At 43.1% G+C, this 27,208-nt stretch overlaps 1 protein-coding gene across 6 annotated transcripts in view; it reads right to left on the bottom strand.

Moving 5' to 3' along the window:
* The window catches only part of lpp (LIM domain containing preferred translocation partner in lipoma), a 273,606-nt gene that overhangs the window by 166,531 nt on the left and 79,867 nt on the right, over nt 1–27,208 (bottom strand). The window contains exon 2 of one of the 6 annotated variants that reach the window (XM_061240903.1): nt 23,749–23,785. The exons of the other annotated variants lie outside the window; for them this stretch is intronic. The gene's annotated coding sequence lies outside the window, so the exon portion shown is untranslated. The remainder of the gene's footprint in view (nt 1–23,748; nt 23,786–27,208) is intronic. 6 annotated transcript variants of the gene reach the window in all.

Here is a 27,208-nt window from a genome sequence, read left to right as displayed (position 1 = left end):
ATCAGCCACTTCCCCACATTTATCCATCGTTAATGGGACTCGATAAGCAGATCTTAAAATGATGCCACTATCACCTGATGAATGAAATCATTATCTTCCAAGTCTTTCTTGAAGAAGGGCATTTTAGATAACAGTCTAACCAAAAAAAAAAAAAAAAGAGCACTCCCAAACATAGCCCTTGATTGTCTTATCTCTCGCATTGGTTTTGAAATGATTAACATTAAAGTTGGGGAGCTGCGATTGAAAAGTAAGTTGTGTATCTTGCTTCGCTCCGTCGGTGCACAGCGGGCTCTGCTATTAATAATGAAAGACTAGCTCCCTTTTGCTTTCTGTGGTTAGAGTGTTTAAAGTTGACTCAGATCAAAACTTTGCCGTTTGGAGATGTGAGAGAGCGTGAGCGCGGTGCCGGTGGTTTGGCGATCGGGGGCCCCTGCTTTCGGCGGCAGGCTCCAGCGCAGTTGAAAGTGAAATTGGGAGAGTTATCGACTCCCATGCGCAGCGTGGTGCTGCTTTTCATCCGGCTCGATTTTCGGGAAGAGGGGCGGGGGTTCTCCCGGGGCACCCGAGGAAGGTGTGGTCGGTGGAGCAATCTGAGAGCAATTCAGAGGAAACCTGACACTCCGTGGTTGGACTGTTGATTTCGCTTCTACCCCACCCCTCTCACCTCCCTTGGCCGCTCACCCCAGATAACCTGCAGCCACACCTCAAATGGTCAACTTTCCTCGCAAGGTGCCAGGGTGTAGGAATCAAGAGGCGTTCCTCCAGCTCCAGTTTCTTGGCTATGTTGACTGACAAACAAGCTGTTCCAGAACAGAGAGAGCCACAGTAGATCCCACAACAGCTGTAGGCTCGTCTTCCTGTAAGCGTTGCACTTCCACAAGCACAGTGCCCAAAGCATTTCTCCTTCACGACTAACTGTGACCCTTGATTCGCAAACACGCCGAGTGTCTGTCCATAATTTGGTTCAATGTTTCTACGAGCAGCAGTCAGTGGAAGGGATGATCTACGGCAGGGGGCAGACTATATAATTAGAAAGAATAATTTCACAGTGTTGTTGTTATTCATATTTTTGAGTGATAACAACATGACAGCAAAAACAAGTAACAACAATTTTAATGAAATTTAGTCCATCACATTAAATATATATATATTACTCATTTTCAACATTCAAAACGAAATGATGCAAATTCTAGGCCTCTGTCGCAAGTTTCTATTTCTGTTCTGTTCACGGTTTGAGGTTCATTCTCAGCTGTCATGTATTAGGCAGCCAAAGATGGTCAGGAAAAAAACAACCCATCGCTAGTGTACACAAGAACTATTTCTTCGATTGCGAGCAGAAGTACCTGCAGAAGCAGGCCAACATTCTGGGGCAAAGCGTCAATTGTTTTGATCAGTGTTTTAGCTGGCTTTTTTCTGCACTTGGCTAGCATATCGAAACAAAGTGTACATATGTGTACAGCTGTGATCTTTAGTTAGCAAAATTGTGCCAAGACAATATAGGAACTCTTTTAGCTCAAAATGTTTGACTATGAAGAAGATATGGACACTTTGCCCCAGAGTGGGGTGCTTCAGTGGATCAACATAATATAATGGTTTTGGAAAGTAACTTGGTCAGTGAAGGACTTAAGCTTGTAATAACTACATTAGAACTGTATTAGAACAGATGCCATCCAGGGGAGGACTGGAAATGCACATACCTGCATTACCCTTGTGACAAGCACAACCCCATTGTTATTTCAGTCTGGGACACCAATTTCTTTATAAAGTATAATAAATGTGTGTATGAATAAAAGATAGGCATGTCAGGGTCGGTGTGATCAGTTTTCTGCAGAAGATTAATTTGTAACTCACCTATCATTACTCAAATATCTTGAAAAGACACTGGCTTTGTTAAAGTACTGTTTGTTTATTTATTTAGTGAAACTTGCAACCACAAAAGGAGAAGAGCTTCTCCACAAACGGGGACACCAGAAACTGCCTTGATGAAGTGGCGCTAGAACAGTGCATACAGAGAGTAAAAACAACACGAGGTTCCCATTTTCATAATCTCTACTCATTCCTTATCTGAGATAACCTATGTAAAACACCCAAACAAAACATTGCTCCCATGTTTTACCACCATTATGGAAAGGCCTCTGAAAAATATTGTTCCAGAAGGTGTCGACATCACATTTGAGATCAAAGCATTGCCATTTGTAATGTTCGGACTTATCTACAATTTTAAATGTCAGGAAGATGTTATATTTGCATGACACTGCTTTGTTCCTTGTTTTCAAACAAGGTAACGTTGTGGCCGTGCATGCTCTTTTGAATACGATTTAGTAAAATGCTGCTCTGGGGCCCTGATTTAATCTAGCCACAATCTTTTTTGTTCTCATCTTTGAATAACGCAATTAAACATGCCTTCCTTTCATTCAAATCAGTAGACACTGAGATACTGAAGTAAAACAACAATTCTTTGTGAGTAGATATTCATTTAAATAAATAAAAAAACCCACTTCTGCTCTGCACACTGCTTCTGGCAGAAGTTACCCGAAGTAATGCTAAACCTGCTCTAACCCAACTGGGCAGGAACTGAAGATCCACTTCGCTCAAAATGGGTTACCACAATTAAAGTCTGTTTGATAAATTCAAATCTGAGAAATGACGATAATATACAAACAACAGCAAAAAAACGGCAGTTAATGAATTCAAATACATTCTAAATAGAGCAATATATTAAATCATATTGCATGACAGGAATATCAACAGATGCAAATCATCTTACTGACATGCAAAATATAGTTAATCAATCAGAAGTTAATAAACTACTACTCCTTAAATATGAAACGCTGAGTGTGGGCTTTGAGGAGTCCAGCGTTGAGGCGGAAATTAAACATCAGCATTTAAATTTGCCTTGCACAATGAAGACACATCAGGCTGACTGACATCAGTTAATTTCTCCAAGGAGTCGACCATCGTTTCCATCAATAACGGAGAAAAGCGTTGAGCGGGGCTGGGTCACCTCGTAAATAACGACCGGCAGCCTGTTTGCCGCGACGGCGGGGACATAAACAGCAGAGGGATGGCGGTAAACAAGACGCTCATTTGCATTTGCGGGAAGATCAGAGGCGGCCGACGACGCAAACACGGACCGCCCTGGTAATGGATCTAGTAATCACCCCTGCCGCTGAAACGCTGGCGGTTTACACCGCTGCTCTTGCCGGGGCGAAAAGTTAAGCGGGGGGTGGGTGGAGGGTGGTCCTATGCCAGGAGTCGAAGGAGCTTTTATCCCCTCTGCAAGAATGGAGTAAGAGGATTTCTCCACTCTCTCGGTCCTGGCCGTATGCTGTACACCTTCCCATTTCGCACTTGCCAGCGCTAAGTCGTCGCAAGCCCTGAGACTTCTGCAGAGATTTCCGAAGGAGCTTTTGGCATTGTAAACTGAACGCGAGCCGTTATCGAGCGCAAATCCCACATAGAGCACACACAAAACACAGATAATGTAAAGTTTGGGGATTACAGCATATCGGCTTACTAAATCGGCCCGGCATTATCACACCGCCGAAAGAGGAGGAAAACAGAAGGCGATTAATTCGTTCTCGGGGCGGCGTAGGGGATCGAACCCCTCCTTTTCGGCAGGTGCCGAGCACCTTGCCTTCTTGGCCGGCTTTTGCCACACAGCGCCGCTTATCCGCCCCCGTCTTGCGCCGCAGCGAGCTTCCCAAATCCGACATGCTTTTCAACTTCTGCGGAGAGGGCTGGCTCGAGCACGTAATCCATACCGCCAGCCGCCACACTGGCACGGTTAAAGTGGAACAACCTCCAGTAGCACCTCGTTTATACAACAGAGTGGACTTCTGCTCAGAAATCCCTTACAGGCAGCAGCGGATGAAATAAAAGGCATGGTATGACAAAGGCAACGGTGTTTTTTTGAATGCTTGGGATAAAATGTACGGCATTAGGAGAAATGATTTGACTGAAGTGGGCAGTTAGCCAGTCTGTTCTCAGAGCCGGTGAATGTACCTTCTGGCCCGGACTCTGCCGCTGCATTCCTGCAGCTCTCTCACCAGCGGGAGCCAGTGAGCGCATGGCTTTGATATCAGAGGCGGAAGCACCTTCTGGAAGATTTTCGGCACCATGAACAATGCATGGTGCAGTTTAATGGCGTACGTGTCAGGGCCCACTGAAAAGTCCACAAGACCTTTGTATGCATTCGTTCCCCTCTCATTCCAATTCCTTCCGCCTCTCTACACTGCACTGTCCAACAAAACTGAAAACGTTCTAAAAAGTCCTGTTTAGCAACCGTTTCAGCACCAACACAGTGCAAGTCAAATAAAAGTTGACAGAATAACATTTTACGTTCATGTCTCATCCTGTGCCCGCTTATTTGGATGCGCTTGAAATCCTTTCTTTTAAAAAAAAAAATTCAACTGAAACTGCTAAAATTTCGCAGGGCCAGAACCGAGCATCTGGAGCACCTGGTTAAAGCCGGCTCTGAGTGTAATGGGGGGTCAGGCTCACCACGGCTAATCCTTCACCCTCTCCCCTCTAACTCCCCGGCACGGCCCCACCCCGGTGACCCCAAGAGAGGGTTGCTGGCAAATAAAGTTTAAATCCAAAAGCTGGTTTTGCTGTATTTAATCGACTAAAGGCTGTCCCTTGGATATCTGCCCCAAAGTACGGTAGCGTGGCTTTTCGCCGATCGGTAATCCACCCATCTATAAATCCACTCGAGGATTCTGTGCATCCTGTCATCCTTGTTAGTTTGGGTCTAATCTTTTGCACTTTGTACTCTTGTTGTTGTTTGTTCATCTCTAAAAAGATTGTGGAATGTCACGGAATTAACCCAGCAGGCCGATGGTGATGGTCAGCCCCAGGTCTTTGGCTTGTGAGCTGTCCATCAAAGAGGCATGGGTGGCAGTCATTGCATATCAAGGGAGAACATCAATAAAAGGGGGATTATTAGTATGTAATTGATCTCTCCAGCTAAGTTCCCAACCTTTCAGGCCCTGATTCCAAAGGACGATTATGGTGTGTTCAATACATGGAGAGGACTACTACACAGGTACACTAACTGGATTACCGAAGCAATGGGGGTGATTACTCATCAGAGCCGGAATGGCTCTTAGATGGCCTTTGATCCGACTATGTGGCAAAAAAGTTGCCCGTTATAGGTTCTGGGGATGCAGGCTCTGAGGGACACAAGCCCGCAGAATTTCGGTGATGGTGCCAGTCTACAAGAGCAAACATGCCCACAAAAACATCATAATCGCCAGAATGTTTGGTGGAATTTCCATAGGAACAAGTTTACAAGTTTACAGAAAGCAATTGTGTGCCTTCACGCACAGAAAACAGGATTTGAACTTTTTTTTCTGAACGCTATTAGCCTATACTTTAAAATGAAATTGTGAACACAGCTTCTGCAACGTGATGTTAAAGAGTGAAACCAAAATAATATCAACTAGGTAGTCTGGTTAGTTAGACAAGCTGGTTAGTCTTTTCATGGTTATACAGTCAGGTCCATAAATATTGGGACATCGACACAATTCTCCTCTTTTTGGCTCTATACACCACCACAATGGATTTGAAATGAAACAAACAAGATGTGCTTTAACTGCAGACTTTGAGGGCATTTACATCCAAATCAGGTGAACGGTGTAGGAATTACAACAGTTTCTATATGTGCCTCCCACTTTTTAAGGGACCAAAAGTAATGGGACAAACTAACAATCATAAATCAAACTTTCACTTTTTAATACTTGGTTGCAAATCCTTTGCAGTCAATTACAGCCTGAAGTCTTGAACACATAGACATCACCAGACACTGGGTTTCATCCCTGGTGATGCTCTGCCAGGCCTCTACTGCAACTGTCTTCAGTTCCTGCTTGTTCTTGGGGCATTTTCCCTTCGGTTTTGTCTTCAGCAAGTGAAATACATGTTCATTCCACTTCTTTGCCTTAAAAAAACTCTTTGGTTGCTTTCGCAGGATGCTTCGGGTCATTGTCCATCTGCACTGTGAAGCGCTGTCCAATGAGTTCTGAAGCATTTGGCTGAATATGAGCAGATAATATTGCCCGAAACACTTCAGAATTCAGCCTGCTGCTTTTGTCAGCAGTCACATCATCAATAAATACAAGGGAACCAGTTCCATTGGCAGCCATACATGCCCACGCCATGACACTACCACCACCATGCTTCACTGATGAGGTGGTATGTTTTGGATCATGAGCAGTTCCTTTCCTTCTCCATACTCATCTCTTCCCATCATTCTGGTACTTCATAGTTGATCTTTGTCTCATCTGTCCATAGGATGTTGTTCCAGAACTGTAAAGGCTTTTTTAGATGTTGTTTGGCAAACTCTAATCTGGTCTTCCTGTTTTTGAGGCTCACCAATGGTTTACATTTTGTGGTGAACCCTCTGTATTCACTTTGGTGAAGTCTTCTCTTGATTGTTGACTTTGACACACATACACCTACCTCCTGGAGAGTGTTCTTGATCTTGATTCTTGATTCTTGTTTCTTCACCAGGGAAACAATTCTTCTGTCATTCACCACAGTTGTTTTCCGTGGTCTTCCGGGTCTTTTGGTGTTGCTGAGCTCACCGGTGCGTTCTTTCTTTTTAAGAATGTTCCAAACAGTTGATTTGGCCACACCTAATGTTTTTGCTATCTCTCTGATGGGTTTGTTTTTACTGTTTTTAATGATGGCTTGCTTCACTGATAGTGACAGCTCTTTGGCTCTCATATTGAGAGTTGACAGCAACAGATTCCAAATGCAAATAGCACACTTGAAATGAACTCTAGACCTTTTATTTGCTCCTTGTAAATGAGATAATGAGAGAATAACACCATGGCCATGGAACAGCTGAGCAGCCAATTGTCGCATTACTTTTGGTCCCTTAAAAAGTGGGAGGCATATATAGAAACTGTTGTAATTCCTACACCGTTCACTTGATTTGGATGTAAATACCCTCAAATTAAAGCTGAAAGTCTATCTTGTTTGTTTAATTTCAAATCCATTGTGGTGGTGTATAGAGCCAAAAAGAGGAGAATTGTGTCGATGTCCCAATATTTATGGACCTGACTGTATGTCATAATGTAGCTGACGTGGGATTTCATTAACAGAGGCACGGTTGTGATAGGTTCGATAATGTCTAAGATAGAAGACAATGTCAGGGAGTGATACCCTCAGGCTATAGAGTTGAATCATCTCTCCACTGTGTAACCACATAATGACAGCAACCGAGTCCTGTTTTGTTTATGTTTGCCAAAATTCCTCTGCTGGTATCTAAATATAATGATTGAATGTCATTTTCTGACATTATTATTCAATAAGATACTAAAATAGCAATTATCTATGATCACTGTATTCATAACAATGGCAGACGCAGGTTTGTTTTCCCCTCAGAAGGCTCTGCCTACATGACTAGGACGCCTTACAGACTGTACATACATTCAGCCCACAGCAAGAATTTCAGGGGAGTTTTAAAAAAGCACATTTGATGCTATAGTTCTTTAAAATTATAGCTGGGAACTCCAGATTTTGAATTTTATTTACAGTGCAGTGCTCTACTTAATGTGTTTTTTGTTTGCTTCTCAAATTAAATTTGACATGCTGACAATCGCATCGGCATATTTAAGCTCCAACACGAAATAAAGCAATTCATTTTTAAGTCGATTCACAAGTCTATCGTCCTTTTGTTCAGTGGGGAAAAAAAGGTGATTCAATTTCTCTTGCCTTTTGGCACACGTATTCTTAAATCATGTATTTGAGTGAAAAATTACATAATGAGCTGTATTGTATAAAAAGTTGAAGTACATTCAATCTGCCCTAAGACTACACTGCAGAACCCTGAACTTGACACTTTCCAAACGCATAAGTGTACCTGTACAGCATTTAATTAAATTCAGCCTTTCTACCATCAATGCCATGTTACAAAGACAGCACACTTATGAAAGTAAGAATCCTTGCACTAACTTACTTAAAGTTAAAACTGAAAATAAAAAAGCATCGGTAGCATCGGTTTTTTTTTAAATCTCAACTCGACTCGTTCCCATACAGAGATTTGAGTTTCGCTTTCCGAACACCGATCACTTGTTTTGGAGTTTGAATGTAATGAGGTGTCGTACTAATCACATAAGTCCATTGACGTGCTGAAGAAATGGGGTGGAAGACGGAGACTGGTGCTATCCTTGTGCGAGAGGCTTCGTCACATCGTGCCCCGTCTGTTTTTAATGTCTTAAAGACGGTCATCACGTGCGAAAGTTAATGGGACGGGATGCGAGACGTGGCACCGGCCATTGGCGGCTATTTGTCTGCCATGTCTCATCGCCCTCCCTGTCTAATGGCTTTTCTACAATGGAAGAATTATCTTTAAACTACTATAATACGGCCCCATTCAGAACACTTGACTGAGCCTGAGACGGGCGGGAGGGGCGGGGAGGGGAGGGGGAAAAAGTATTCCCTTTATTCGGATGGTATGAATAAATCTACGGCTTCATTCCTCTAGCGGAGTCAAATTTGATGTTAATGATGTGAGCAACCCTGCGGTAACATACGCCACAATAAATTAATCAAAGCTCCTTGTTAGAACAATGTTTCCGCGTGTAAGACAATACAGGCACCACATGAGATGGTGCTCAGATGAGTTCTCGATATTTTTTCGCCCTTTTATACATTTCCGTGCATTTGAGTCTCGGGTCTGATGAAAGATGCATGGCGGTAACTCCTCTCTGCATAGACTGCAGAGTATTTAGCGGTGCTGGCCCTGGTATTGTCTGTAGGGAGCGCCGCTTTCTTGCTCTGCAAACTCCCTTTTCTTAAGGGATCAACCGTTCTTGGTCCACCCCTTTTTCTGAGGTGCTTTTCGATTTTTCGGCTGCCGATTGGGTCCAAGGCCGGTACGGACCCTCGCAGCCTCGACTGGGCTGTGAGACGGGGGGGGATCAAGACTCATCAGTTTAAAGAGAATATTCATTCTCTCTCTCTGCCCACCCCGTCATGGCTGAAGTCTGTTTCACTGAAGGCTCGTAAGACAGAAGACTTACACTGAGTGAGCACTTTATTAGGTGTTTATTAGACTTATTTTTTAGACTTATTGGTCTTCTGCTGCTGTAGCTTATCCACTTAGAGGTTTGATGTGGTGTGTGCTCAGAGATGCTCTTCTGCATACCACTGTTGTAATGCGTGGTTACTTGCATTACTGTTACCTTCCTGTTAGCTTCGACCTGTTTCCTCTGATCTCTCTCATTAACAAGGCGTTTTTGCCCGCAGAACTGCTGCTCACTGGATGTTTTTTTTGTTTTCCGCATCATTCTCTGCAAACTTCCCCTGAAAATCCCCTGAGATCAGCCGTTTCAGAGATATTCACACCAAACGGTCTGGCACCAACAATCATTCCATGGTCACTTAGATCACATTTCTTTCACATTTTGACACTTGGTCTGAAAAACAGCTGAACCACTTGACCATGTCTGCATGCTCGTATGCATTTAATTGCCGCCACATTGGCTGATTAAATATTTGCATTAACAAGCTGGTGTTCAGGTCTATCTCAATGTGCTCAGATTGTAAATATAATTTTGACCAGGAGGTCCGTTTGCATCATGTCAGGCCCCTCCAGAATAAAACGGACAATGATTATGTGGCATGCAGTAAGCAATAACGCAGTCTGTTGACAGAACAGAACAATATTTGTTCTCTCTCGGAGGTAAAGCAAATGTATGTGCTGTACATAGTTACCAAGGATCAGTTATAAGGTGTACGTGCGCCATGATGTTACAGTAAAGTCAGGAGGGGGAGACTTCCAGGATACTGTATGTCTTCCTAGTGGTGAAGCACAGTCACGCTTCCAGGAAAGGCCACATTTCTGATGATACAGACTGACAGACCTGCAATACCTCCAGCGCTGAAAAATGAATGCTGTTCAAAGCAGCCTCCCCAGCCTAACAGTGAGCAGCCCTTGGCTACACCCCAGCAAGAAGGTCAATGCCCTGCTAACTGAACCACTAAACCAATTCAGCAGAGGGGCTGGGAAGAGGAAAACGAGAAGGGTGGCAAATGGAGCTTGTTCCTCAAATTCAGCTCCGTGGGCAGATTGGCAGACTTCGACTCAACTTGTCTGAACAGGGGTCTGGACCAAACACGAGAACGAGTAGCCAGGAGTTGAGGAGTAACAAATGGTAAACGATGCTTAGGGACTCTTCGACACACCCAAGGCAGGATCAAACCGGCAACCCTCCAACTGCCAGACGACCACTCTTACCTCCTGAGCCAATGTCACCCCCTGGGCCAGTAGCCTGGGAGTAGAAAAAGCAGCCGTGCAGACTGCTTCAGGGAGGGGGAAATACAGCCTTTGTTACACCCGCACTCACACTATTTGTCTGTAAACACTCACTTTGAAAGGCCCACCAATTAAGGTTTGGTTTTGACGGTTGTTTTAATAGTCACTGCTTAACGCAATTCGACAATGTGTAAATAAATGCAAACACAAAATAGTTTACGGACCTCGAATGCAACCAATGGGGTGCTTGGGAAAGAGAGACAGGGGGAGGGAGGGTGTTCCCAGAGCACTTTATTTTAGGGTATTCCCACAGATGTAAGGATCTGAATGTGGTGGCAACCTTGACAACTCGATTGTGCACCGAACAGAGGTTCAACCCCCGAGCCGAATTCATTTGCAGTGCACCTGCAGCAAAACTAAAAATAATTCATATACTGTAGGAAGGACAGCCTTCGGAAGGTGATTCTTCTTTGGGAAGAAAGCAGCTGTGGTAGCTCCGCCAAAAGTCACACGGCCGAAACGCGAGGAGGTCGACAAGTCTGAAGATGAGAGGCGATGCCAGCGAAAGAAAACACATACTGTCAAAGACGTACGCTAAGGTCAAAAGGGCAAAAGAAAGCGAGATCAGCGAAGAGAAGGAAAGGAAAAATAAGGGGAGGGCTGGTCAGGTATTGTTTTGAGCGAATCGGTGGCAGCCGCGCTCCCCTTTTGACCTTGCGGCGCTCGAGCAGGGGGTTTGCAGTTGAGTACCTAATCTAGCGTGCCGTTCAGAAGAAGAGTGTGGCTCTTAAAAGCCCCGCTTTTACTGAATGGACAAATAAGTGAATGAACGAACGCGGCTCACCACTTAACAGCCTGTCGCTTACCTTGAAAAATAACTAAAACAGACTACACTTTGGGGCGCGAATGGGAGAAAAAAAAAAGGTATCAATGCTGGTTGACCGAGGAGAAAATACTTTGCGGGACTTAGATACCGCGACGATGCTGAATGCAGCGATTTGCAGGATGTGGGAGAGGTGCCAGGCGCCTCCCCCCCGTCTTCCACAACTGTAGCTGTTAAATTAGTCCACTCCGGATCGCTGGCCTCGGCGGAGGCTGCTTGATAACAACATGAATAATAAATCGCAATTATTGGTCTGTAAAACATTGTGAGCTGGTTTCTTGTCATTGCTGCTGGCGGACCGCCGTTTCTGGGAAGTCTCTCCTTCTTCCGTGTAGGCAGGCTGGAGTCGGGGGCCCGGTGTTACCGGACGACAGGGCCGCGCAGACGCTAACGGCAAACGGCATCGTTCTGGGAAACTGGGGTCATTCCAGGATTCCGGAGACTTCCGGACAGAATGGGAGGCCCACGTACTGCAAAGATAGACGTGACCGTTTCGGTCACCGACTTTTTCAAAAAGGCACTTGCTACAATGTCGTGTGCGTTAACTCATGTTCAGTATGACTCCTCTGCACTCCACTGGCGGAAATAACACTGTATACTGACAGTGAAATCTGTACTGCTTAGTACAGCTCAGCACACCTGCTCAGGCGATCATGTTCACAGGGAAAGAATACTACAGTGTCCTTTACAAACCGATACGCCAAGGCCACTCAAACCAGTACCTTAAATGCTGAGATGAAAGAGTTACCTGAAACATCCTGCTGTTGATTTGAATAGGCAGAGCTATATAATTTACACACAGGAGAATGAGCAGCACCCCACCCAAACTGCACTACATCACTTCCACAGCAATGCATCATTCTCTGAAAGACCCTGACTGATATTACACTGATAAAAATCAAGAACAAGTCTTGATTCTTGGAAGATTTACCTAGCCAGCCTAGGTAAATCCAGGCTAGGTAGATTTACCTGTTTGCTGCAAAGCAGCGGAGGAAAACAAGTATCAGTATATCAACACAATTTTGTTATCACGACAAGTGAGCAAACCAGGAAGCTCTCCAATTTAAAAATCAATGAGACAGAATCCGCAAAAGAATTGAAATTCTTTAATGGGCGTTAAACCACCAGAAATACCAGAAGAAAATGATGTATGATTCACAAAGCAGTCGCAGCGGGTGGAAAGTGCATTTAAATTTCAGTGCGAAAATTATTATATTTTTTTTATGGAAATGGAGCTCAATACTGGGATGGTCTGATTTACAAAGATGATGGTCAATTACAAGAAGTGCAGCCTATTTAAAAGCCATGCAATGTGAATACTTGCCAATGACCATGGCAGGCAGTTAGAAGAGGTAGACGCTAGTAACATTAGGCACGCAATAGCAAAATTACTTGACGACAAAGATGATGCTGAATGTCCCTACTGTAATGTGTTTTCCTCCAATTCAAAACAAATATTTAGACAATTAAACAACAAAAACCATGTCACTTCAATAAAAATGATAACATTTTTCCTATTCATTAAAAATGAATCACAGTTCTACTGTACAGTGCTTCCACTTGTGTTGTGTGCTAGTTGGAACATTTATTTAGAATATCCTAATTGGTGGTTCAAGCCAAGTGTCACCACAATAAGATCAGTGCAGATGTTGGGCCCTTGAGCAAGGCCCTTGACCCTCCCCCATTGCTCCAGGGGAGGATTGGCCCCTGAGTAGTCTAGTCAACCGTAAGTCGCTTTGGATAAAAGCATCCGCTAAATAACTGTAATGTAATATTGTTGACATTCTAGCCTTAAAGCAGAGCCAAAACATTAATATTTTTTATGGAACACAGCTATTAACGGTTTCCCGAGTGATGAGAGACATGCTTTCTCGAACACGCAGGAACTGCGCCTCAAGACAAGAATGCTACGCGATGGCAAGCAATTTCAGATATTCCAAACAGGAGGGCCCAGTGATAGTTCTGTAAATATCAGCATGACTGCTGGGGCCTGAAGCGTTGGCTTCAGCTGGCAAGATGAGATCAGTGAAGGAAGTTAAGCTCACAGTCAGACATTGCTTGAACCACTGGAAAATAAAGCTATGCCCTAAAAAACAAACACTGTCATCTGTCAGTTTGTACGAAGTGCTTCGATTTGCTTGGGAGGAAACGTCTTATGATACACAAAAGACCTCCGTGGATGGATTTCTGTGTGCCTAAAAGAGGAAGCAGCCGTGGCAGGGGTTTTATATGTATTTCCAGAACAGGCCCTCTCCCTGAAAAGTGGTAAGGTATTACGTGAAAGCATGTTGACGTAGCGGAACGCTACATCTGGGGTACAGACACACACCGCGCCACCTGTTCTACGCTGAACGTTCGGCGAATTAACGTCTAATACGGTTTTCGGCCATCTGTTTTTCCACAATGAAAAGGTTTATGTCGTTTAACTGCAGCAGACATTAGCAGTCAGAGTGTAGAAAAATGTAGCCTTTTAAACGTTCCAATTTTAATGTGAAGTTTCCAAAAATAAAAAACATTGTTAAATCTTTCTGTGTTGGCATTACACTTTCCAAAAACGCGTGTAGAGCAGAAGTTGTAGACTGCGGCTGGTTGCTGTGTCTGCATGCTGATTTTAACAGAAACGAATCCTCAAGGAGCCATTCCACAGGGCATCATAATGAGGATTTATTCCGGGTGCATCTACGGTAAAAACCTGATCAATCACAGTAGCATAGAGAAACCATAATTAGTGTGGGGGCACTATCTTAGTTTGGGGGGGGGGCACGTTCGAAATGCAGACACGCATTCCTGTTTGAAATGTACCAGCTTCATAAGCAGGCGTGACCGTGAACAACTCACCCTGGAACCATCTGTAAAATCAATTAGAGGTGAGAAGCGTCATTGCCGCATGTGAAGACTAATTTCATTTCGGCGATACTACTTAGAACGGCTTCGGAATGAGCACCCTCTGCGCCTCGTCTTAACGCACGCACCGCACAGACGGGCGATAAAGATAAAGACGGTACAACAAATGTCACGCTGTACGATGTATTCATGCGCTGCTACACAAACTGACAAAATCCGCTTGATGATATTATGACTGCGTGAGTTTCCGTGTTGGTAAACAAAAGGAACCTTCCGTTTAACCTCATTTGCGGAGCCGTTTACCCTAAATGTGCTTGTGTCCCTGCCAAGATTGACATCTTAATCCCACCATTTAAAGTGACTTCAAAAACAGATTGCAGGTCAATTTGGAGATGCAACTCCATCATTTCCATGGCAACAGTGCTGTGCAAGCATCGCTACACAATCCTTCAACGCTGATAGTGGTAATTATGATCTAATAAGTTAATCTCAGTGCATTAACTCATCGGCAACCTATTCCGCATAAGACCACAGTGATTAGCCTGATGTTCCTTCCAAACGCTGTTCATCAGATTTTCTGCTGCTCCTCTAATTTGTAGGCCCACTGAGACAGTGAGTTCATCTCTTCCAGAATCCAAATGTCATTTTTTATATTAACCAAGACTGAAACCCTTCTTTGGATCAGCCAATTAAACAAAGCTTCATTTCCATGGGGGGGGGATATAAATAATTTTGTGATTGTTATGCAACCAAACGCATCACGTCCTACTTTTTAGATATTCCAGGCAAATTGTGCAAATGGAGATGGAATCATTTGGGGTGGATGAGCAGCTACACAGTCCTTCTGTCTAATAACCAGCCTTTCGCCCTTCCACTTGGTCTTCAGCCCCATCGTTTTGACACGGAGGTCAGCTTATGTAACCATTAACAAGCCAGTGCTCATGTGTCTTAAGCTTATAGAACGTGCAACTGCAGTTACATAAACAAAATGACAAACTGGCGGAGTTTTAGTTTGTGGTAAAAAAAGGACTGGCTCAATAGACAAACAAAACAAAACTTCAAAGCAGGAGACAAATATGCTGATTGGTTTTGCAGCTGAATTCAGAGAGTCAACAGGAACGTTCGCCTTTGATATGACAGAGATATGAAGGGCAAACTAGCGGGGCAGGGCGTGACATTTTCCGGATTCTGTCATCACGGGCCGAGCACCTGGACGACAAAGATGAGGCTGCACTCTCCTCATTAGAAGAGGCCAGCAGGCCTAACACGATAGGGAAACAAAGATTGCATGTCTTGAACTAAACATTCTGGTTTAAAGTGCTTTATACAGTAAGGTGTCAAATGAATAAAAACCACAAGGATGGAAAAACATCTAGCCAAATTAATTAATTAATTTACAGAAGGAAAATACAGCAGAAATTAGCCAGAAGAGTACAGGCATGCTAGCAATGGCATCACCCCGAATCATTAGCCGGCTAGCGCGATAATGGTCTTAATATCTTATTTCAAGGCTCAGCTGTCAACCCATCACATATTCATTTTCATTCAAGTTTGCCATTATCATGAATAACTTCTCATATGGATGAAGGCTAAAATGTTTCTTAATCGTCAAAGAGTCATTTTAAATGAGAAAGGCTGGATTTTATGCATGGGATTCATGCAGAAGAATTTATCCACTGCCACAAAACATGTTATATGCTATAAAGAAAAACAACAGAAAAGTATTTTCCTGGTTTTAATGTAACGTTGATATAAAAAAGTATTAAGTCACCTATGTTTTATAGGATAAATCCCCAATCAATAAAAAGCTCATCAAAAATAATGAATTTAAAATGGTGGCTTCAAGAGGAAAGTCATTTTCAATACAAAATCTCAGTTTCAAGCAGGTATAAGAAATACATGTCCATCCATGTGTAATGTGCATTTGTTAAAATAATATATAAATATATACAGTATATAAAATATATAAAAATATATAAAGCCTTTAGAATAGATTTGCTCTTTGTGGCATCGATTCATTCCAGGACACAATTCCCTCCCTCGTCGTAAGGGGGAAAAAAAAAGCCTGACCTGAAATGTAGAGTTTTAAACATGCAGTGCTACTTTTTTTAAACCTCCATTAGTTGAGGAAAGTTGACAATTCGCATAAGGGCAAAAATTCTGAGACAGGCACTGACAAGTGGATCCAGACAAGCAACAAAATTAGAGCGGGGAGCTTGTTTTGAGCCTCCTGTTGAGTGCATCTTAGGCTCTGTTTAAGTACACAGGTACGGGGGCATGGCTTTGCCTCCAAGCGAAGAGAGAGGTGCAACCTACTCAATCGGGAAAGCTTTTGCTCTCTGACAAATTAATGCCGTCAGTTTCCCACGTTACTGAGACGGAGAGAAAACCTCAGGGATCAAGAGTTGGAACAGCACAGTAGAAAGCAATCGGCACCATTCTGTTTTAGCAGAACTTTGGCCCTTTGTCACCAGATTTCAAATTCTGATTATAAAAGCTAAGACCAAAATGTCCTTTGTTTTCATGCATCTCTGACAGCTTTGAGATCAACAACCGGTCCTCTGTGGCCACAACGGTTATAGCTTTATAGATATTTTACAGAAGCAAACTCGTCTATTCCAATATTGGATGTTGTTTCCCTGCCATTCCTAAAAAGGATGATATGCCTGATTTTTATTTTTACGTTTGAGGTAGAAAACAGACTGAGAATTCCATAAAATTCAATTTATACATGGAAATAGGTCAACTGAACTAATGCCTTATAAGATATTTTTATTTTATTTTCATGAACATAATAAATACAAAAATACTTTCATTGAAAAGGCAGAGAATGTACTCAATACACACACTTTAACATAGTTAAAGTTTATCAAGCAAGACAAAAAAGGGGGGGGGGGATTCATTTCTACTTGGTTGACAAAAGCAGTAAATGGCTGTATGTGGCTGATAAACAGGAAAGCTCTATAACACCTTTCCTCTGCCAAATGTGTCCTTTAACTTTGTGTGGGCTCCTCAAGCAGTTAAAGAAAATAAGCAGTTTTGAAAATCTGTTGTAAATTCCGCTTCTGGCAAAAAATAGCTTAGCCAAATCTAACCCATGGAGACCCGAAGCCAGGGCCGAATTTCCAAGTCAGCGGATGACTTCCCAAATAAATTAAAAGTCTCCAATAAATTCTTAATGGCCCCAAGCCATGGATGAAATCCATAGCAGAGGATAAATTTATGACACCAACTTCAGCTTTTGACGAGAGACTCTTATGTAATGATTATAATAATTGGCATCATTTGAAATAGCATTCTGCTAGGCCATTTCATTCCAATACGAAATGTGAACCACAAGCTAAGAAAAACACCCTGCCTGCAAAACCACAGGAATATCAGTTAAATGGCAGAAAAAAATCTGCCCTTAATCTGTTGAGATCAACCTCCAAAATTTCAGCTTTTCTCCCTCTTAAATAAATGGCTGCAGTTTCATTTTAATTCCAACTCTATTAAGATAATTTAGGTTAAACCGTTTTCAGCCACCCAGCCCATTTTGACAAAAAGGCAAAGAGACAAATACTCGCATTATCTAAGCTACTTACCACTCAAATTTGGGACATTGCTAATCAAACTTAAGTGATCAGACAATTCATGTATATTAGGCCATTACGACAATTTCAAAGGCTGCTAATCTGTCAAAGAAATGCAATTTACTCACTGAAGAGGTCTTTAGGCTTCCATATAAGAGAGGGTAGTCTTCCAGTGGCTGGGCACGTTTGCTTTTTTCTAATGAGAAATGGCTAAGTGATCAATAATGAGATATTGCAGCACAGAAGGCTATACACTATACATACCATTTCATTTACACAAGGCAGCAAATACAGAATAACGCAGATGGCCTGGTGAGCTATCGTTAGCGTTACAACTAGGGTTGTATGATCACGGATTTATCAAAGCTCAGCGTTTTGCATTTTGTTGACCTGCGCTATGTCTTTTTTCCGTTTTACAGAACTTGGGTCAACATCTGCTAATGCAGATCCACTAGCATGAAAGATCTTAGGTCCATTTTGGCTCTGGTCAGTGTGCCTTAAGTGCTCCTTTAAGAGTTTGTTTAATGGAGTTTGAGTGTGTACAGCTACCAAGGTAGACTAAAGTGAATTAAAAATACATACCAGTGAGATCACCTTGGCCTCTTCTGTGCTTTGAAATATGTTTATATATAGACTTCTTTTTTACAGAATGAGAGCAACATGGAATGTTTCAGGTAAACTGCATGAATGTGTTACTTTGAAAAACGTAATCTCAGGTGGCTTTCAGAGATGGGCTGGGGAAGGCCATTAGAAAGTCAAGTGCAGTGCTGGATTGTGTGACGGATAGAAACCAGCCCTGGTGGAACAGCATGCTGGCAAGACCAATCTGGAGCAGGGAGGGAAAAATACAAGATACATTTTTCAAGGAAAAGACCAAGTGTAAATTGTTTTTTTACACTGACCAGTCTGAATATGTAACAGCACTTCTGAAATGCTGAACTGTGGATACTAACACTGATCTGACAAAAACGTTAGTGCTGTTAGGTTCAACATATCTCAGGACGGTATTAGTCCTTAATACCCAGTAGTCTTCAACTGTGCTAGGACCATTTCGCAGGACTGTTTTAGGCACCTATTGTTTTGCGTTACCTGTCGAAAATACTTCCATGACATTTTAAACTTTCATCCCTCTTGAACCATGTAGGTAACTGGAAGCAACTTTGCTTTTGTAAGGCTATAGTGCCCAAAATGTGTTACGACAGACAAATAGGCACCCTGGATATTCTGTAAAGGCAGGTCAACATAATGCCTTTGCATTTTAGAAATCCATATGCTACACAAAATTAGGTAATGTCAGCGTCATTTTCACAGCAAGGGCCCAACAAACCAAATGCAATGCAGTTAAAAAAAAAACGTTTCGTCACTGCATACTTTGACAAGTACTTGTGCTAATGAATGCTATTACCTACATTTTGTATAGGCTCTCTGGAACACTGGAACAAGAAGAGCCCACGTAGGAACTTCTCTGACCAGTATTGGCAATCCTGTTGTACTATAAAGGCGTGATCCTCATCCATGAGCAAAAAATACTGTATAACTTTAGCTGAACCTGCTAGTGTTATGGTATTAAAGTAATGACTGAGAAGCATTTTAGCTAAGGACATCCAACGATGTATAGTTTGTTATGCTAAAACACAGAATTTTTTTGCCTGTGTAATGAAATGGTAGCATTTTCAATATGCACAGTTACACTTCTGCAAAAACATTTGCGATAAAGGTTGACATATTACAACATATTTGCGATGCCCACGTCTAAATAGGAGGACTTCCTTTGTGGGACTTCCAAGGAAAGCTCTCTCGTCTCTCTCGCCTCTCGTGTAGTCTCCAGTGAATATTTAAGACAGTGAAAACACCTTTGGCTCCACAATAGAGGGCATTTCCATTGTCATGACCCCATTTTATATCAGTGATCATCTAAATACCTTCAAAATATTGTCTTATTATTCAGTATGCATATAAATAAGGAGCAGGCCTGCTTTTGAATAATAAATAGCATGTGAAATAGTGGAATGTGTTTGACTTGTTGATGGGGATATGAAAAAACGTCAATCAATGGACTTCAATTAATATATTAGTATACAAGAGGTTATGTTTGTGATTATTGTACTTATCTCTTTACAATATTCTCAACCTGTTGCTATCTGCAGAGTCAAAAGGATTCAAGAATAGTAGGCATTTGGGTATATAATTTTCAAGCTTGTTAAAAAAAGGGGTTAATATTAATAACTACTATTTAATTTTGGTCAAATCTAAAATACTGTGCTCTCAATTAACTAATCAAAAATACATTATCTACAGTCCAAGAGGGTTCAATTGTAGATCAATTGACGCAAATGTCACTGTTGTTTGTCAGTGAAATCTCACAGCATGCGTCAGTGTCCCCATGCAGTTACGTCTTCGCCGAGTTAGAGGACAAGCTTTTCGATTTTGACAAACCAGAATGACGAATGGTTTTGAACCGGAATTTACAGAGGAAGAATTGTGTCAGCAAGAGAGACAGACAGTTTCAATATTAATCACTACAATTTAATTTTGGTCAAATATAAAATACTGTGTTCTCAATTAACTAATCAAAAATACATTATCTGCAGTCCAAGATGGTTCAATTGAAGATCAATTGACGCAAATGCCACTGTTGTTTGCCAGTGGAATCTGAGAGCTGGCGTCAGCGTCGCTATGCAGTTGGTCTGCTGCCAGGGACCCCTGGGGAACCCCAGACCCGTGCCTTAACACACACAACCAGCCAACTCTTCTTGCAACTGCTTCTAAACATTTTTTAAATCATAATTATTTGATATATTCCCAAACCGCGTAACTTTAAGACCCCAAATTATAGGCCTCTCAACTAGCCACCAGCCATCAAAAGATAACACACCTACAGGAGTGTATTCTGTACTGATTGCACAAACATAACAGCAGGCCTGAGTGAGTCATACACAGAAAGTGCATCCAAGCAGACTAAAACCTCTTGTCAGCACGTGTCCTTTCAGAATTAAACCATGAAGCTTGAAATGCTTCAAATTTTGGACAAAGAGGCGAAGGGAGTCCAACTGTAAGCAAAATGAAAGGGCAGGTTTGGATAAGGAGTCGCGCACAGACACTGCCAACCGACAAAGGCTGCTTGTTAAGAGTCCAAGAATTTAGCGCAGACGTATCGACCGCAACGCACAATGCTGGCGGTCTCGCCGTGAGCCGTCCCAGGTTTCTTTTTGAACGGTCCATCGATCTTTCTCCCTCGCCCGTGTTGCCAAGCTGGTCCTCACATTGCAGGGGCCCTGGAGGGCAAAGCAGGGACACTGTAAATCCATTTCACGGTGAGACATAAAAAAAGCCTGGCCAAACTTTTTATCAGCAAGAGCCATCAATATGACTGAATGGCTCCAGCTAAATAAGATCAAAAATCACATGCGCCGAGCTGCAACGCAGTAGCCACGCTTCAAACTTAAGTTTTGCACTCTTATTTTTTCCCTCCGTAACTTTTTTTTCCCCCTACAGAGCTCCTCTCTTTTTCCCTTCCCGGCTTCACAGGAATGCCCACTATGTGAGGAATTTTGGCAGAAACGGTGGTCCTCTTGTATCTGTTCCCGTATATGGGATGAAGCGCAGCCTGAGGGCTTGGTCTCTGCCTTTTCCTGTTTATACATCCCTTCTTCCCTCTGCCCATCCCTTCCCTTACGGAGGAGCACCACACTGGCTTCAGCGCTAAATCAGATAAAGGCCTGCTGCGGAATCGAGCAGGATGAGGATAACTCACGGTGGTCGTTCAGAAAACGGGCCGCGTCAGTCACAGATCTGAACTCATAAATCAATCAACCAAAGGCAAAACGTTAACTTAATGAAACTAGATAAATACCTTTATCCAAAGCCCTTTTAGTAAAGGTGCTATCATTGTGACAAGGAAGAATTGTGACCATACACTCAACTCAACTTTCTGATAGCAATTAGTTTGAGAGTATAAATACAGTTAAAACCAATAAATAGCACTGACTGCACTTCCAAATTAAAATCTCTGCAACTCTTTGGAAATGGGACATGAGCATGAGCAGTGTATTTAATTTGATTTCCCAAAGCCTAACCAGTTGATGAGACTAAGCAGGGGACAATCCCGCCTGGAGCAATGTGGGCCTTGCTCAAGGGCCCAATGGCTGGATGGATCATATCGTGGTGACAACGGGGCTGGAACCACTAACCTTCCAGGTCCCAGTCGTGCACCTTAGCCACTGGCTAAATGCTGTAATTTAATGACAATTGAGTGGAGAGACTATTTCCAGTGGGGGGGCCTGTTTGCACAAACAGGCAGGGCAAACAAGCAAGATCTTTACAACCTTCTAACCTTTGCTCCATCAAGGACCATACTACACAATTATTTCTTGTCAGTAACTGCCTTCAGAGACCTAAATCAGTGGAATGACACTCCGGAAGGACTGTATGTCAGAGCCCAGCACTGCCACCAAATGATTTCCACTTAACAACCTGCCAGGACAGCCGACAGAGAGAACCTGCTGAGAGAACACGTTTGAAATCACATGAAACCCAACTAATACTGAAGGCTGGAGTTGGCAGACGAACAGATTAGGGACCGCCTGGGACAGAATCGGGCGTATTACGAGGTCTTTTTCATGTCAACACACTTGACCCCTGACTCTTCTGTCTGTCATCACCGACGCAAAATCTTCGAAGGCGACACTTTGCCTGTAAGCCTCGGTCGAGCGGACGAAGGTCACTGGAGGGCGAGAGAGGGCTTCCGCGTGATGACTCGTGGGACGAGTCAGGGGGCAAAACATTGAAACCACCCGTCATGTGTCAAGCGTAGCGGTTAGCCCCAGAATAAACACTTTCAGCGTGAACCTATAAGAGCCAGCATGCCTTTTCCTGTTCCTTTCCGCTTAACTCTGACACTAGAATACGGCAAATAAAAGCACGTACACAGCAACAAATAAAGCAGCTTATTTCTCTTATACTCTCATAGGTTTGCCATATACCCTCCACCCCCCCCCCCCCCCCCTTAACAGCATCTCTTCTGCTACCAAGAATCAATCATCCCAGCATTAATAACCAAGACAGAGTCATAAACCCTGGACCCACCTTTTCTCATCCCACAGCCCTTTTTTTCGGTGCGGTTTTAACCTACATACGAATTCAGCACAGTGCAATACACACAGTAAAATGTTCAGTGTAAAATCAGAGTGGACTCATATACACTCTGTTGGAGCTGAAGTAACACTGGACATGTTACTGTGCAGTGCATTGGGGGTTGTGCTTTGCGAGAGTCGAGGGGAGGCTGGGGGTAGGCTGGCGGCATGGGCGATGGCGTTCCCATCAGGTGCCTCGTGCTTGGCCAGTTGATCCCGTTTCCGCAGGTCAGAGGAGGAAGCTGCAGCACTCTTGTGTGGGCATTTCCACTGGACTCTTCGTTGAGCTTATTGGTTTAATATGACCAAAAATAAACTGAACTCAAATAAGTATTTCGTTTCCTCATTTATTTTTTATGTTCTGCTGTAAAACATTTTTCGGGACCTTACTCAAATGAGTCAAAGCACAAGCCAACCACGGAGGATAATGGGTCAATAAAAGAGATTGCTAATATCAAAAGGTCTGTTTTTTTTACCATTTGATCTATTTTTGATGTTTCATTGCATTGCAAGATCCTGCAATTTTCTAATTAATCAGTTATCCACCAAGAAGTACATTTGTTGTGTAGGCCAACATCATAACATGAAAATAAATCACTAAACTACGGCTTGTATTTCTATGCAGTATTTCTGAAAATAGTTCCCCTATTTATAGCCAACCTAAAACTGAAAACATGGAGCCCTTTTGATGTTAGTATTCTCTTTTATCAATCTATTGTCCTCTGTCGTTTCTCTCCGCTGTAAACCTATTCGTTTTGGCGAGGTCCCAAAATTAATGGGAGTGAATTTGGAGCCTGACCGAGAGGGAAAGTACATGAACAAGTTGACTAGAAAGCTGCATCAGATTGATTGGATCAGGAAAAAAAGCAGCATATCCAGTGTACAAATACAGTAATCACAAGGTTCCTGCTAAAACTTTTTAAACATTCCTGTCTATCCCATTTTCTAATTGTTTTCCACACATCTATGGAAGATTAATTCAAATTGAAATGGCACAGCTTGCTGGACAATACTTTTTAAAGATCAGTTCTATACAGTATGTGGTTCACTTACCTGATTCCTGGCGATCCTCATGTTTGTATAAGGGGTCCTGAAGGATGAGATAAAAACAGCTGGCATTGTACTAAACGTGCTTAGGATGCTAACGGGGGTAAAGTCTTATTGAAGGATCGATGCACAGAAATGCAGACGGAGACCTGCTCAATGAATTCTCCAAAGACACACCTGAATATGCATTCCACTTTATCTCCTTTCCAGATGCTGCAGTTAGTGGAGTGTGCAGGGAAAGTAGCTTTCTTCCAAGTGACAAGATTGACAAAATTTGAAAACTGAATTCAAAATGAAATGTGTAAGATGTACTGCATTGCTGCAGTGAAAAGGAAACATTTTTATATGTTCATACTTTTTTTTAGGCTAGGTGTTCTCTGGGCCAATTCCACCAAATATTTACAGGTCATTTCCAACTATTGATGTACAGGAATGGGGTGACGGCCCTTAAGCACAAACTCATCTGAGCTCTGGGTTTCAGTAGAGTTCTCATACACACATGGTCAAGGGAGGCAGTAGGCTGTTATGGAGACAGCCTTTTGTTCCAGCCAATCCCCAGACACAGCAGCATGCGGTTTCTCTCTTGGAACATTACTAGAGTGCTGTACCTGGAGTGAAAGCAACTGCTTCAAAGCTTATTACAAAATGTAGGGTCACATTGCACAAGCATTCTCCAATGCCCTCGATGCACCCGTGTATGTGCTGGATGCCCTTCACTCCGGTGAGGAGGGAGCTTGCTGAACTGGGAGCAGCCGTGCTCAGGTATCCCATTAAAGAAGTGTACCCAGTGGAGGGGACACAGGACACAACCTGAGCTCTGTTCCAATCCAAAAAAAAATGCTTGCTCCTTGCACACTTGCCCTTATTTGGAAGGGGGAAATCCCAAATGTGACCTGGATGTAAGATGGCTGCCACCAGCAACGTCATCCCAATCCAAATAGCCTCTTCTGACTTCCATTTTAATTGATGCCATCTTTTTTCCACGTAGCTTACAAGTGTAAGAACTGTTGTAACATAGCATTCATTTGTGAACATGAAATGTATGAAAGCTATATGTTGGACACAACATTCTTAAAATCCTAGAATGTTTTTTTCCAAAGCTATAGTACTTTGAAAACTTTCAAGTTTCTTTGTAATAAACAAACAATAATCAGTTCACATACAGTTTCATAGAAATATAATAATGTCTTGTGTTAAATATTATACTTTTAAAATAATACACTGGTCAGGATCCACAATTCCTTGCTGTGAAAGCAACGATATAACAGGGAGCTTGCTGGTGATAACTGGTGAGAAGTTGGGACAGTAGAGTGAATTGCCTTTAAAAAAAAAATCTGACATCAGAATGGTTCTAGCATCAGGTCAACTGTCTCTAAGTTCAACATTTTTTGCCAAAATCGCCACTAAGTTCAGGTATGGAACCACGTTTCAGGTTAGACTGCCATACTTTCCTCCATCTCATGGTGCACCGGTGTTCTGACAAATTGACCTACCTCCTCAGGATAATATGCACAGTAGCTCAAATTAGCAGGCTAGTCTGAAAAATAGAGTTAGCTCAGAGATTGTGCTACCAAGAGCCCAGCATTACAGTTATGCATCAAGTTTATCTGACAGGATAGTACAAATGCAATGCCTGGATGCTATGCACTTGTAAATCGCTTTGGATTAAAAGTGTCTGCCAAATGACTAAAATCCATCCATCCATCCATTATCTGAACCCGCTTATCCTGATCAGGGTCGCAGGGGGGCTGGAGCCTATCCCAGCATACATTGGGCGAAAGGCAGGAATACACCCTGGACAGGTCGCCAGTCTATCGCAGGGCACACACACCATTCACTCACACCATTCACTCACACACTCATACCTACGGGCAATTTAGACTCTCCAATCAGCCTAACGTGCATGTCTTTGGACTGTGGGAGGAAACCGGAGTACCCGGAGGAAACCCACGCAGACACGGGGAGAACATGCAAACTCCACACAGAGAGGCCCCGGCCGACGGGGATTCGAACCCAGGACCTCCTTGCTGTGAGGCGGCAGTGCTACCCACTGCACCATCCGTGCCGCCAAATGACTAAAATGTAAAATGTAAATGGATGAAAATCATGAGACTTTTGAGGATAAAATATAATCTTAACATACCATTTTATTCATTACTTTAAAAAATATATATGATCACCATTCCCTAAACTTGCCTTTTCAATATAAACAAAAAAAAAATGTTTTGGTCTAAGAGAATACTCTTGATGTTAGCTTGATGTTGCATGGTCCCTCGCTAGACATGTGCACGAGATGAGTGGGCCTTCAACGCGGACTGTAGTCTCTTTTGAAGGCTTGAGTACAGCATCTCAACTTCCTCAAGCCATTGGTCCAGAAATTATTTTGAGGTGAGCGGTTAGGAGATAGAATAACAAATGATCCACTCCCCCCACCAGTACCTTACAAATACAGATGAGAGTCCTAAGGGAATCCAGGACTGCCATTTCTCGGGAAACAAATAAGTCATACCCTGAACTGAGGGAAGAGTTCCACAAATGAAGGGTAAAATACCAAACAAAGAACACCCTGACTCACACAAAAAAGGTGCGATTAGTGACTAATCAAGGGGGCTGTTCTACTTAAAGAACAGATGTGCCACAGACGATGCCACGTTCAGGGGATAGAACCTGCCAAATGCCAGTGAGGAAGCCCAACCAGCTGCTGCACAAACTTCCTCCAAGGAAGCAACTCTGAACAGCACCCAAGAGGCCACCATTCCTGTAGAAGGAGCATTGATGGAGACCAATTCTTTCACTGATCACCCAGGGAGCTAGCCCCTGCTTAGAAACAGCCTGACCTTGCACTGAATACCCAAACCAGACCAAAAGCTGATCAGTCTGTCTAATTGAGCTGGTGCAACCAATGTGACTCCTCAGTGCTGGGCAGCCTAGGAGGAAGATGAAAGAGGTCCAAACCAAAGGCCTTGCCACAAAGGAGCGAGGCTGGGTGCACAGACAGAGCATGTAGCTCTGTAACAGCATTCAAGCCCACCCTCAGGTTCCATGAGGGGACCAAACAAATCTTTGGTGGGCACAGCCTCCATGCCCCCCTAAAAGGCAGCTGATAAGGGACTGTCCCATTGTCAGGCCATCGACAAGCCTGTGGTGGCACACAAACCGGGGTCTCTGAACCTGGATTGGCCCCAACAAACAGAACCTGCTACAGCAACCAGCATAGAGCACCCAAGTAGAGGTGGCTCTGGCTGCCTGTTGAGCTGCCATTAGCACTGCATCAAGATCGCTGGATGGCCCTGGTCCAGGGGCCAAACACACAGTCTGAATCACTTCCGCCTCGAGTGGGACCACTATGCTATGGTTAGTCTGCAATCTGGGCCCAATGAGAGAAGCCGCTGGCCATTCTCCAAGGGGTTCACCCTGTGCCGGGCAAAGAACTGCTGCAGTGACCACATGTGGAGCAGCCCCAAAG

This window comes from Conger conger, chromosome 4 (genome assembly GCF_963514075.1).
Source record: "Conger conger chromosome 4, fConCon1.1, whole genome shotgun sequence".
Lineage (NCBI taxonomy): Eukaryota > Metazoa > Chordata > Actinopteri > Anguilliformes > Congridae > Conger > Conger conger.
The sequence above is the reverse complement of the archived record's forward strand: the minus strand, read 5'-3'. Positions and strand labels throughout refer to the sequence as shown.